Source organism: Erythrolamprus reginae, chromosome 2, assembly GCF_031021105.1.
Source record: "Erythrolamprus reginae isolate rEryReg1 chromosome 2, rEryReg1.hap1, whole genome shotgun sequence".
Taxonomy (NCBI): Eukaryota; Metazoa; Chordata; class Lepidosauria; order Squamata; family Dipsadidae; genus Erythrolamprus; species Erythrolamprus reginae.
In genome coordinates, this window is record NC_091951.1 from 156,991,791 (window position 1) to 157,005,900 (window position 14,110).

The following is a 14,110-nucleotide window of genomic DNA, read 5'->3' on the forward strand; positions in this document are numbered from 1 at the left end:
AATTTTGAGATATGCTCTCTACACCAGCTTTTTTAAAATAAACTTTGTAAATTTCAAACCCTCTTTATGTCCAAGTTTTATATATCTTATTCTTTATATATTTTGGTCTTGTTTCATATCCGGATCTAAAGGCCCATAATATTCACTCCAATAAGACAAATCTATACATGATTTTCTTAGAAGTAACACCTATTGATTTTATACCGTGAGATACAGAACCCTAAAAACATCTCAATAAAATTGTTGAAAATGATTCCCTCCTATGTGCTTTAAGTCAGTGTTTCCCAACCTTGGCAACTCGAAGAGATCTGGACTTCAACTCCCAGAATTCCCCAGCCAGCGAATGCTGGCTGGGGAATTCTGGGAGTTGAAGTCCAGATCTCTTCGAGTTGCCAAGGTTGGGAAACACTGCCTTAAGTAATCTTCACACGCTATTTAGGAGCTGCTGTCTTCCATTTTGTATGTCATTAGATGTGTTTACATACAGTTAGCCTGTTTCTGCTTGAGATCTGATTTTTTTTTCCTAATCCTAATTGCAGATTCAGGTTCAATACTTCCATACATTTATAATTTTTTACTTCTACCCAAGCCAGAGAGCAAATACAGCTTAACCTGGGGATTTAAAATAAAAGAACTACCACCATCATCTCTTCATAATTTGTGTTACCGTGTGTATAATAAATCAGGAAACCCCTTGCTTCAGTTGCTCAGAGTGAAAGATAAGAACAAACGCATAGATGGCATTCACTCTTAATTCAGTGCTTCCTTAATAAATCTTGGCTAATACACCCCAGCTGTATCTTCCAAAGCCAGATTCCTTGTCAAGATTAATTTTGTCATGGTAGCTACCCACAAGGCAGAAGTAGTTGCCGCAAGCCAACAATAGAAACCAACTATCAATTTGAATGATCAGTGAACTTTGGGGACATCCTGCATTTTGGCTGCCCTGCAGAGCCTTCCAACAACACGATAAATCTGTTGAAAAACAATTCATTGGAAAAGCCCCAGTGTGGAAAAGCTGATTTAAACACACTGCATATGACGACCTAAACACACCTGTTCCTGCATGCAAGTTGTAAGGCTCAAGATGTAAGGGGGTGGGGAAGGCCCAGGTTTTTTGGTTCTCCCTAAGGTCCACAGCCTCTCTAGGAGCATGAGGAGGGCAAAAAAGGCCTTCTCCACTTCCCTGGTGGTCCTCTAGAGCAGTGTTTCCCAACCTTGGCAACTTGAAGATATCTGGACTTCAACTCCCAGAATTCCCCAGCCAGCGAATTCTGGGAGTTGAAGTCCAAATATCTTCAAGTTGCCAAGGTTGGGAAACACTGCTCTAGAGGGCAAAAATGCCTGTTTGCTTACTTACCACTGAACCGGAAGTCCTTTTCTTTTCTCTCTTTCCCGGGCTCCGGAGCCTTTCTAGAAGCCTGGGAAGGGTGAAAACAGCCTTCCCCACCCTCGGAGGCCCTCCGGAGGCCAGAAATGGCTGGTTTGGAAGTTGGCAAATGGGCCATTTCTGACCTCCGAAGGAACTTGGGGGGGGGGGAGCTGTTTTTGCCTTCTCAAAACTCCTAGAAAGGCTCTGAAGCCTAGGAAGAGCAAAAAATGGGTGTGCCATGACGTGCCGAGAGCAGAGAGGGACATGTTTGCATGCGCGAGGGGTTGCAAGGAATTATGGATGTGGGCACGCGCACAAGACACACACACCGCACTCTCCCCTTTTGGTACACAAACCAAAAAAGGTTCGCCATCACTGCTCTAGCAGTTAATTAATAATAATAATAATAATAATAATAATAATAATAATAATAATAATAATCATTATGGAGAAAAAGAAAGTATGGATCATCGACATCGCAATCCCAGGGCAAATTGAGGAGAAGCAGCTAGAGAAATTAGTGAAATACGAAGATCTAAAAATCGAGCTGCAACGACTCTGGCATAAGCCAGTGAAAGTGGTCCCAGTGGTACTTGGCACGCTGGGCACAGTACCAAAGGATCTTGGGGGACATTTTAAAACCATCGGAATTGACAAAATCTCCATCTGTCAATTGCAAAAGGCTGCTTTACTGGGATCGGCAAACATAATTCGCCGCTACATCACGCAATCCTAGGTGCTTGGGAAGCACCTGGCTGGTGATGAAATACGAAATCCAGCATAGTGATCTCGTTTGCTGTGTTGTGATGATGATGATGATGATGATGATGATGATGATGATGATGATGATAATAATAATAATAATAATACTGTAATAATAATAATAATAATAATAATTATTATTATTATTATTATTATTATTATTATTATTATTATTATTATTTATTAGATTTGTATGCCGCCCCTGTCCGGGGACTCGGAGCGGCTGGACTGGACTCATCTCAGGTTCAGTTATGACTTGTTACTTTCCCATCAAGTGGTATCTATCATGTCTTCCTGGCATGTATTTTTCTTTTGTGAATCCTTATATGATTCACCAGGGTATCATAATTCTGAATTGCACTGCCTTTCAGGATATATGAACAATTTTAGACAGTGCCATATACGGAAGCACTTAGTAGAAACATTCACCCTGTAGGAAAGGCTGATAAAGTGCCACATGGGGAGGTTAAGAGAAAAAAAATATGAAGAGGGGACTGCCTTTAGTATGCATTAGTGCAAAGGAAAGACTACTCATAGGACTACTGATAGTTTTGCTGCTACAAGCACATCCAATGGGTCTTAAATGCTTAGAGCAAATGAGGAGAATTTCACAAGAAAAAGGGAAAGGCAAAATAAGAGATGAGTACGCCTACAATCAAGGCTATGTAGCCATATGATGTGGCATATGCGAGGTAGCTACTGCTTTCCTTCAAAATATTTCCTCTATTTGAGACTTTGAGAGGCAGTTTGATTAATAGTTAAGGCACCAAGCTAGAAACTGGGAGTCTGAGTTCTAGTCTTGCCTTCAGCACAAAGTCTTATGATCTTATGTAGAGGTGGATTCCTCTCAGTTTGGACCGGTTTGCTTGAACCGTTAGCAAGCCCTTCATGGCACCGGACCAGGATATCTGCGAGACTACCTTCTGCCGCACGAATCCCAGCGGCCGGTTAGGTCCCACAGAGTTGGTCTTCTCCGGGTCCCGTCAACTAAGCAATGTTGTCTGGCGGGACCCAGGGGAAGAGCCTTCTCTGTGGCGGCTCCGACCCTCTGGAATCAACTCCCCCCAGAGATTAGGACTGCCCCCACCCTCCTTGCATTTCGTGAACTCTTTAAAACCCACCTCTGTCGGCAGGCTTGGGGGAACTGAGACATCCCCCCCTTGCCTATGTAATTTTGTGCATGATATGACTGTGTGTATGTATTTTATCTATTGGTGTTTTTTTTTCTTTTTAGACTTTTTAATGTAAAACTGTTATTCTAGATTTTAATTATTAGATTTGTTACCATGTATTGTTTTTATCACTGTTGTGAGCCACCCCGAGTCTACGGAGAGGGGCGGCATACAAATCTAATTAATAATAATAATAATAATAATAATAATAATAACAACAACAACAACCCATTGTGACATCACAATGACATCACAGAATTGGTTCGGTCAATGCCAGTCTGTTGGCACTGCCATCTTTCCTCTTATTGTTTGTTTGTTTAAATTTCTTTTTCTGAGCATGCGTTGCCATCTTGTTTTCAGGATTTATTATTTTTTTGCTTTTTAACAAATTTGTCCAAGTGGTCACTGACTCAACCCTGACTCAAAGACATAAATAAAATATATTTTGAAAGTTTTTCAAGCAGTTGAGATTCGCACGTCTGATCAGTCCAAAAAATATAACGACTTCTTAACCATAATTAGCTTTTCCTTATTTATGTCTGCCTCTCCTTGCCACTGTTTTCTTTAAATCAAATTATAGATTGTGCATTTCATCCTGGTTCCTTTCTTGCATTCTGTAAAGCAAGCAGGCATGTTCATAACATTCTTATCATATTCTATATACATGCAACTCTCCTAAGCAAAAACAGTTATGTATAAACAAGATGAGGTGTTGCGCCATTCGGATGAGAGGGAAGAACGGTTCTACAACAAGACATCTTACACATTAAGTTTTAAAAACCCAGGCAGTAGCAGTGATTGAAGTTTAGAAAGCAATGGGGAAGATAAATTCCAGATTTACTCAGCTTCCTGTGTACGTGCGTGAGGCATATTAGCGCAGTAGACAGCCTAATTATGAAATCATTTGGTGCTTGAAGCAACAGCAGAGCTCCTGACAATATTTCTTTCTCCCCTTCCCTTTACTTGGGTTCCCTTCAAAAGAATTGCTTTTGACAAGAGTTCACAATATTTATCCTAAAGGTTTTCATATCACAACTTCAGACAAAGGCAGAGTGGCAAGACCAAAAAAACCCAAAACGTTTTTGTATATTACATCACTCCCACCCAGTATTCATTGCAAGAACCAAAGCTTGTTAACTTCCTTAAATCTGAGTTATCTTCCTTGCAAAATTTTGAGAGGATGTAAGAAATGCAGGCCACAAGCCATAGAAACAAGCTCCTTCGATGGTCTGGCTTCAAAGCACGTCCTCGGTGGAGGTTCTACTCCCAGATTTGTTATCAACTCATTAACCACAGTGGGGTTCACACACTTACAATGTTTGCGGAGCAGAGCACATAACATTTTTTTCCCTAGAGAGTGGGATAATCTTTAGCTTCTGCCAGTACATTTGTTCACAAGCCAATTGTTCATTAACAATTGTCACACAATGCTCCTGATGCAACTGGCATCAGAAAGAGGAAAGAAGAGGAAGGATAATTTATTCAAGAGTGGAGGAGGGTGTTATGTACACTAAACACCATGATACGTATCAAATTCTAGCACATCGTAAGAAAAAATGCTTCGTTTTCCTCTTGGCTTTCAGTGTTGATAAATGGCTGACAGATTCCACCCACCCCAAAAAAGGGAAATTTAGGTTCCTCTCCTTGTTGCTTGTTGCATCATTCAGCCATCAATCCTCAATTTTATAATATGTTACTCCCATATCATCAGAGACCCCAGCTATTCATTCATCTGTTATGGATAAAGGGGGAGCGTTGAAGAGAGAGAAAGAGGAGGTCCTGCTCATCACTTTGATGCAACAGAATATTCCACCTATGGAGGAGTAAATGCTATACATGAAGGTAAGGTTACTCTCCCCTATGTCATATGGCAGTGATGGCAAACCTTTTTTTTCCTCCTGTGCCAAAAGGGTGTGTATGTGCTTGATAGCGTGCGTATGCACACTACACCCATCATGCAATGCCCCCCCTTGCGTGCACGTACACACACCCTGTGCTGCCCCCTCAAACGCATGTGTACAGGCCTCACTATAGCCCCCGGACTTCCAGTAGGCCCATTGGGCCGTTTTTCACCCTCCCCAGGCTTTAGGAAACTCCTGAAGCCTGGTGGGGAGGGTGAAAAACGGACCCAACGGGCTACCAGAAGTTCATTTCCAAACTTTCAGTAGGCCCGTTGGGTCTGTTTTTCATCATCCACAGGCCCTGGGGGCTTTCCAGAAGCTTGGGGTAGCCAAAAACAGCCTCTCCCATCCTCTAGAACAGTGTTTCCCAACCTTGGCAACTTGAAGACATTTGGACTTCAACTCCCAGAATTCCCCAGCCAGCATTTGCTGGCTGCGGAATTCTGGGAGTTGAAGTCCAAATATCTTCAAGTTGCCAAGGTTGGGAAACACTGCTCTAGAAGGCCAAAAATCAGCTGGCCAGTAGGCACATGTTTGCTGGAGCTAACATAGGGCAATGCCTCATGTGTACTCATGTATGGCTCCACGTGCCACCTGCGTGCCATAGGTTCACCATCACAGTCATATGGAGTGCGCAGATGGATTCATTGCAATGCATGTGGGCATCCCCGCCCCAAATTCCCCCAAAAAAAGTCACACTGCCACAAGCCTATGATTCAATTGCCCGTTGGGCCAGGGATCATATAGGTTTGTAGAAGCAACTATTCCTGGGGGTGGAAGTAGGGGTACGGATGGAACTACAGCTAATCCTCAATTTATGACTACAATTGGGACTGGGATTTCAGCTATAAATCAGTGTGGTCGTAAGTCAAATCCTCACATGACCAGACCTGATTTTACAACCATTATTTTTCAGCAGTCATTAAGCAAAACCCGCTTTCTCGATGGACGCTTTTTGCCCTTTATTGCAAGAAACTGGCAAGCAGGTTACAAATCACAACCACATGAACTCTAGGGCATTGCAACCAATCATAAATGTGAGCCGGTTGTCAAGCACCCGGATTGTGATCCCCTGGCCACAAGGGTGGTACGATAGTTGTAAGTGCAAGAATAGATCAGAAAGCACTTTTTTCCAACTTTGAAATATCATTAAATGGTCACATGTTGAGGACTATCTGTAGAAGGGAAAAATCTTTTCTTTTATGGGCATTTGCCCCCAGCATTCATCAACCAGGATGGCGAATCTAAGGCATGCGTGCCAGAGCCGTCTCCACCACGCATGCCAGCTCTACCACGTGGGCTCATCTCCCACCACTGCCACACATTCACAGGGGGAGGGCTCCATGCAGGAGACATGTGCACATGTGTAAGGGGGCAGCGGATCATGTGCACACGTATGCACGGGGTGGGAGAACATGGAGGAATCATGCGTGCATGCACAGGGGATGTGCAAGTGGGTGTTGCACATGTATTGCATTATGGGTGCAAACGCTGTTGTGTGCTTTTGGCACATAGCACCAAAAAGGTTAGCCATCCCTGATCTATAATAGGGGGTTTCCAACTTGGCAACTTTAAGACATGTGGACTTCAACTCCCAGAATTCCTCAGCCAGGTTTGCTGAGGAATTCTGGGAACTGAAGTCCATAAGTCTTAAAGTTGCTAAGGTTGGAGACCCCCGATCACAGGAGTCATAAGGAGCAAAAACATTTTCTCTTCGACCTATGAGCCTAAAAAATTTCCATTGCTAAGCAAGACTGTTATTATGCAAATTCAGCCCCATTTTATGACTTTTCTTCCAACATTTCCGGGACCGCCTTCTGCTGCACGAATCCCAGCGACCAGTTAGGTCCCACAGATTTGGCCTTCTCCGGGTCCCATCAACTAAACAATGTCGTCTGGCAGGACCCAGGGGAAGAGCCTTCTCTGTGGCGGCCCCGACCCTCTGGAACCAACTCCCCCCGGAGATTAGGATTGCCCCCACCCTCCTTGCCTTTCGTAAACTCCTCAAAACCCACCTCTGCCGTCAGGCATGGGGGAATTGAGACATCTCCCCCAGGCCTATATAGTTTATGCATGGTATGTTTGTGTGTATGTTTTGCTTTTTAAATAAGGGGTTTTTAGATATTTTAAGTATTAGACTTGTTATACATTGTTTTCATTATTGCTGTAAGCCACCCCGAGTCTATGGAGTGGGGCGGCATACAAATCTAATAAATAAATAAAATAAATAAATAAATTTGCTAAGTGAATCCCAGGAGTTGTTAAGTTAGTAACACAGCTATTTAATGAATTTGGCTTCCCCATTGACTTTGCTTGTCAGAAAGCTGCAAAGAGTGGTCCCATGACCCCAGGACACTACAACCATCCTAAATATGAGTCAGCTGAATTCTGAATTTGGATTATGTAGCCATGGGGATGCTACAGTATGGAAAAATTGTGATAAACCCATTTATTTCGGTGTCGTTGTAATCTCGAATGATCACTAACCCAAACCGTTGTAATTTGAGGGCTACCTGTACTCAACTCCTTGTGACTAATAGTTGGCAAAATCAGATATGTCTGCTATGAAATGATTCATAGTATTGTCAACGATGACTGCAAGTAAGAGCTATTGTTGCACAGCTGTGGATCCCTATTGACATGCCAGTCCACTCAGCCAAGGAGAGGCGATTCCCAAGATACAGATGTCAGAGTGAGTGCTAATGAGAAGTCCCTTTGTCTCTACCCTTGCCTTAGAATCTTCCGTCATATTTGCACTATATTTGCATAATAAAGCAACAGAACATGTACTTGCATTTCTTCACTTGCACCAAAGACAAATTCCTTGTGTGTCCAATCACACTTGGCCAATAAAGAATTCTATTCTTTTTTTTTTTCAAAAGACAGACAAGAACAAACAACATTAAACATTTAAGGAGCTACCATTGTTCAGCTTGTCATAGAAGCCTAATACAGAAAAAAGAAACCTAACTATAGTCAGATCAATACAGAAATGTCACACGTGCACATTATATTCTTGTTAAGTTTAACTCTATATTCTTTATGTTAGTTAAGTTTCTTATCTATAAGATATCAAATACTTATTCAAAAAATAAAATATAGAAAATAACACTTCTAACTTTATCATACTATAAAAAAAGAACCTCTATGTTTACGGTATATTGTTTTTAAACTATTACACTCTATAAACCTTCAAAATAATAAGTTCAAATAATTATAAATTCTTACTTATTTAATTTTTAATACTATTTTTAAAATTCCACCATTCATATACTTTATCCCATATTTTATAAAAAAGAATTCTCTTCTATTCTAGATTCAGACTTCCCTCTTCTGGTGACCCTCAGAAATGTTGTTAGTAGAGTTCCTGGAATAATACAGTCCTCTACATCTGGATGGCATTAAATGGAATAAAAAGCTGCACTATACATTCCAATGGTTGAATGTGAGGTTTCTCCTTCACTAAAAAAAAACCCTAAGCAAACCAATTCACATTATGCTATGCTTGTTAAAGACAAGGGATGCAAATTGTTCTTTTAAATAATAGCACCACTAGCTCACATTGTCTCTTATGGCAAAAAGTTGGCATTAAGTGTATCAGTTGTTGTTGTTGTTTGTTCATTGTGGCTTGAGCAGAAGCAATAGCAATAGCTTTAAGACTTATATACCGCTTTACAGTGCTTTATAGCCCTCTCTAAGAAGTTTACAGAGAGTAAGCATACTGCCCCCAACAATCTGGGTCCTCATTTTACCAACCTTAGAAACATAGAAGACTGACAGCAGAAAAAGACCTCATAGTCCATCTAGTCTGCCCTTATACTATTTCCTGTATTTCCTGTATTTCCTGTATTTTATCTTACAATAGATATATGTTTGTCCCAGGCATGTTTAAATTCAGTTGCTGTGGATTTACCAACCACGTCTGCTGGAAGTTTGTTCCAAGGATCTACTTACTACTCTTTCAGTAAAATAATATTTTCTCACGTTGCTTTTTATCTTTCCCCCAACTAACTTCAGATTGTAAAGCTTGAAAAGATGGAAGGCAGAGTCAACCTTAAACTTACTGAGATTCAATCTGCCAAACTGCTGGCAGCTGGTAAGCAGCAGAAGTAGCTTGCAGTACTGCAGTAAAGCCCCTTTCTTTGATTTCTGTGCCTGTTGTTTCAGGGCAAATGCACTGAACAAAAAAACAGGCCCTTGATTCCATAGAACATGTCCCAATATCTCTCTGGGAAATCCTTAAGCCTCTAGCTATTAAATGCCCCCAACTTCAATACAGAGGAAACAAAATGAATGCTAATGGCAACTCAAGAGTAGCAGCCTGTGCAATCTTAGACCATAGATTGTTCCTAATTATGTCAAGTTCTAGTGCTTGGGCAGAGCACATATATGGTAGAACTTAAATTCAAAGAGTAATAGCAACCAAGACGTGCCACGCTCGGTGAACACAATCAGTAAAGAGAAAATCTAAGCTTTAGTGAGAAAAACCCAGCACTGTGCATACAGGCAGGAGGGGGGGAAAACCCCAGCAAGGTGAAAAATGTATGTGGCCACTGAGATTTGACTTGGTACAATAAATCAATGTCCTGGCCATTTCATTTGCAAGCTTAGGTTGTATGTACTACAGCTGGCACAATGCAGTGGGGAAGTAGCTCTTTATTTAGACCAGAGGTGTCAAACTCATGTCGTCATGTCATCACATGATATATTGCGACTTTTTCTCACCCCTTCGCTAAACTGGGTGTAGCTAGGCCAGCAGGTCGCAAATTTGACAGCCCTAATTCAGATCAAGAAACTGAACTAAACTGCCTTTTGGATCCTACACCTCTGCCAATTAAAGAGTTCAATTTATGCCAAAGTGCTTATTTTTTATATAAGAAAAAAAAATTCACTGTTTAAAACTACACAATTTTCCAAAAAAGCCTGGTTGCTTATCTATCTATAGGCTGAATTCTGTGATTCACAATAGTCCACAAAATATAAACGCTTTTAAAAGCCCAGTACTGTTAAAATCAGATAATTAAACCAATTAATTAGATAACAAAAACAGAAAATACCATATAAACACCCCAGGCCCCCATCGTATGTACATTAAAATTCACAAAGAGCTGCAGAAAAGTTGTCTTAATAGCTTTGCAAAAAGATGCGGAGGTCAGGGCTAATGGGTGTGGGGAGAAGAGAGCTGTTCAGAGCGAATTGCTCAGAGGCCTTATTCAGGATGGGAAGGAAACCACAAAGTCAAGGCTGTGGAACACTGACAGCTTTGCAACCCATGGCTACAAAGCTGTGCCTTCTTTGAAGGTTGCCTTATGTTGGAGCTCACCATTATGTAGGGCAGTGTTTCCCAACCTTGGCAACTTGAACACATTTGGACTTCAACTCTCAGAATTCCCCAGCCAGCGAATGCTGGCTGGGGAATTCTGGGAGTTGAAGTCCAGATATCTTCAAGTTGCCAAGGTTGGGAAACACTGATGTAGGGAAAGCCAAACTGAGATGGCAAGTATAGCACCTCTTTCCAGGTTCACTCCCTTAAGTTAAACATACTATAGTGATGACCTTCCTGTTAAAGCCAGAAGCAATAAGAACAGTAAGCCAAGGCTTTGGTCCATCCATCTCAATAATGTTTTCATGGAGAGAAAACAGAAGAGAAATTGGCATTAAATGCTAGACTTGTAATAGCTCCTGGAGAAATTATAACTCCACACAACAGAAAGAAATGAAACAGTTTTTGCCTGTACCTTGCTGAAAAAATTAAAGAATCCAGCAATAACACAAATACACGAAAAATCAAGAAAAATTGAAAAGGTTAGGGAATATCAAAGGGGCAAATTTATGGGTTTCTTTCTGGAATGAGGAAATATTTTTAAAACAAGTTTTTTACACTCTCAAAATTAGTGGGTAAATTTCTAGTCACCTGAACAGAGTTTCTGCCTTGTGAAAGGAAGTTTAGGAATAAAGTACAGGTCCCATATACATTTTCACTGTTCCAGATAATTTAATGTTAGAACTTGTCTCTAATATTACAACTACATGAGGTTTTCCTTAAATACCTACATTAGAAGGTTTTCCTTAAATATCTGCATTAGACTATTCCAATAAAGACTGGGGGGAAACTAAGAATCAATTGTAATAAATGAACTAATTCAGCTATTGAAAACACATTTACAGGCTTAGCATGTACACTAAAACACCTTTGCTTCTTAATTTTATAATGCACAGAACAGTGTATATACTAATGCATTGCCTTAATGCAATGGTGTCTTGCATTAATTTTACACTGCAAGACACCATTTAGAGGTCCTTAACACAAAAAAAGAGTTCCATCAAACCTAAAACCAGCCCATTCCCAATTATAAGAACCAGACACATATTTTCTCCCAACCTTACAGAGACGTTCCTCAGACCTTGCTGGAACTGAACTTCTACAGGCCAAGTCAGTTTTCTGCTAAGTCCCAGCCCACTCTAACGAACATGATTACTGTCAGGTGTTGCAGAAATACTGTCAGGTGTATTCAGCAAAATGGTCTGCTAATAACTTGATCAGCACCTTTGGAAAAGGAACTTAAGCTTTCAGTGAACTGCAATCTGAATCCTTAGATGTATCTGTCCCTCTAAACTGCTGGCATATACAGTGGTACCTCTACTTAAGAACTTAATTATTTCAGTGACCAGGTTCTTAAGTAGAAAGGTTTGTAAGTAGAAGCAATTTTTCCCATAGGAATCAATGTAAAAGCAAATAATGTGTGCAACCCCATTAGGAAAGAAATAAAAGCTGGGAATTTGGGTGGGAGGAGGGGGAAGAAGAGGAGGAAGACAGTCGCTGCTGAAGGAAGAAAGTGAGGATAGGGGAATCAATAAGGCTTAAAAGAAAAAAAAGAGGGACTCTGAGGTGGCGAGGAGGAGCATGCGCCTCCCATACATCTGGAATGAGGCTGCCTCCCATACACTGTGCCGAGAGAGAAACCCAGGGGGAATGGCAGGAAACTGGCTGTGCCTTCGTGCCGCCCTGGGAATTTTTTCCGGGCTCGGGTTGTTAAGTAGAAAATCTTGAACACCTGGTTCTTATCTAGAAAAGTTCTTAAGTAGAGGAGTTCTTAGGTAGAGGTACCACATATATGAAGCAGGGTTGATTGCAGAGGACTAATTCAGCAACTCTCAGGAAATTGTTTAGTAACTTAAAATTTAGCCAATAAATTAGATGGGCTTACACATTTCAAATGCTGCATTGGTAAACAGCCATTGTGCTCAAAAGGAGCTCAATAGTCTGCGGAGAGGGGCGGCATACAAATCTAAATAATAAATAAATAAATAAATAAATAAATAAGTGAGGGCCATTTTTCCTATCAGGAACATAAAATAATCCTATTTTACAGCCTTACCAAGGAGTGAAAGACATTTATTAGATCAAGTGTGCAGAGAAGAGAATTTTTTAAAAAGCAAGAATACATTGAAGAATACACTGACTGTGATAGCTTTGAAAGTGCTGTTTAACACATAGACACCAGACATGTTTGACCTTTGTAAGTTTGTAAGTATAGCAAGCCCTAACTCCTCCTACAGAAAAAAAAGAGAAAAATGGGGTGCTTCCATTTTTCATTACAGCCCCTCGAATCTTTATAGAGCCCAGCAATGTTCACAAGAACAAGGGTTGCTACAATTTTTAAATACCTAATTTTCATACTTGATTTGCACTTAGAATTAGCCTTATTAATAGCGAGTACTGTGACAATGTTTTAAATGATCTACTGAAAATGTATATTTTATTTATTTTATTTATTTTATTTTATTTGTTTTATTTTATTTTATTTTATTTTTTTATTTTTTTATTTTTTTATTATTAGATTTGTATGCCGCCCCTCTCCGTAGACTCGGAAATCAAGTGGCCTCCCGTGTTTTCCCTCTGTGCCAACAACCACAGGCTCATTTACAATGGGTCCCTCGATTACCAGTTCATCTGGATACATGGGTGCTCAGTGAAAATTACACCCTTTAATGTGCATCTAAAGAAAAAGGGAAAGCTGCCCCAAATTTGGTGTCACCAAATCCACAATACTCTTCCCTCCCACAGCCTCCTTCGTGCCCAAAGGCCAAGGTGGAACAGGCAGGAGAGATCTTGCATCCAAGGCATGCAGTGGCATGCCTTGTTTGCCGCCTGCCTCCACAGCTGCCAACAGAAAGTCTCCTTTTTGAAGTGTAGCAAGTCCTAACTCCTCCTACTGAAAAAAAGAGAAAAATGGGGTGCTTCCATTTTTTACTATAGCCCCTCAAATCTTTATAGAGCCCAGCAATGTTTACAAGAACAAGGGTATGCGTTACTGTTTTTTATAGCAGTGTTTCCCAACCTTGGCAACTTAAAGATATTTGGACTTCAACTCCCAGAATTCCCCAGCCAGCAAATGCTGGCTGGGGAATTCTGGGAGTTGAAGTCCAGATATCAAGGTTGGGAAACACTATTTTATAGAGACCTTACACCCAATGCTGCCCTACATGCCCTTGTAGAACTGCCAGGGTTACCTCCAACTTCAGATATATAACTCATGAGTGACAACCCCAAGGTATACTCTACTGGAACTGAGAAGTGGCAGAAAATTTTCAACTACAGGAACATACCAAGTCGTTTTTGGGAAAAAAACATTAGTCTCCTAAATGGAACAGATAGACCAAGATTTCCTTTTTATATTCTGTCAAACGGACCCTAGGACAGGGATAGGCAAAGTGGGCTCTTCTATGACTTGAGGACTTCAACTCCCAGAATTCCTGAGCCAATTATGCTAGCTCAGGAATTCTGGGAGTTGAAGTCCACATGTCATGGAAGAGCCCACTTTCCCTACCCCTGCCCTAGGACAAGGTCCCTCAGACAAAGTGATTTGGTTCCGCCACCCAAATGAGTCGGGAACACTTCA

At 40.9% G+C, this 14,110-nt stretch overlaps 1 protein-coding gene across 3 annotated transcripts in view; it reads right to left on the reverse strand.

Moving 5' to 3' along the window:
* The window catches only part of CYTH1 (cytohesin 1), a 96,042-nt gene that overhangs the window by 44,899 nt on the left and 37,033 nt on the right, over positions 1-14,110 (reverse strand). Inside the window, exon 1 of one of the 3 annotated variants that reach the window (XM_070740156.1) lies at positions 11,590-11,671. The exons of the other annotated variants lie outside the window; for them this stretch is intronic. The gene's annotated coding sequence lies outside the window, so the exon portion shown is untranslated. Of the gene's footprint in view, positions 1-11,589; positions 11,672-14,110 lie in introns of those variants that run through there. 3 annotated transcript variants of the gene reach the window in all.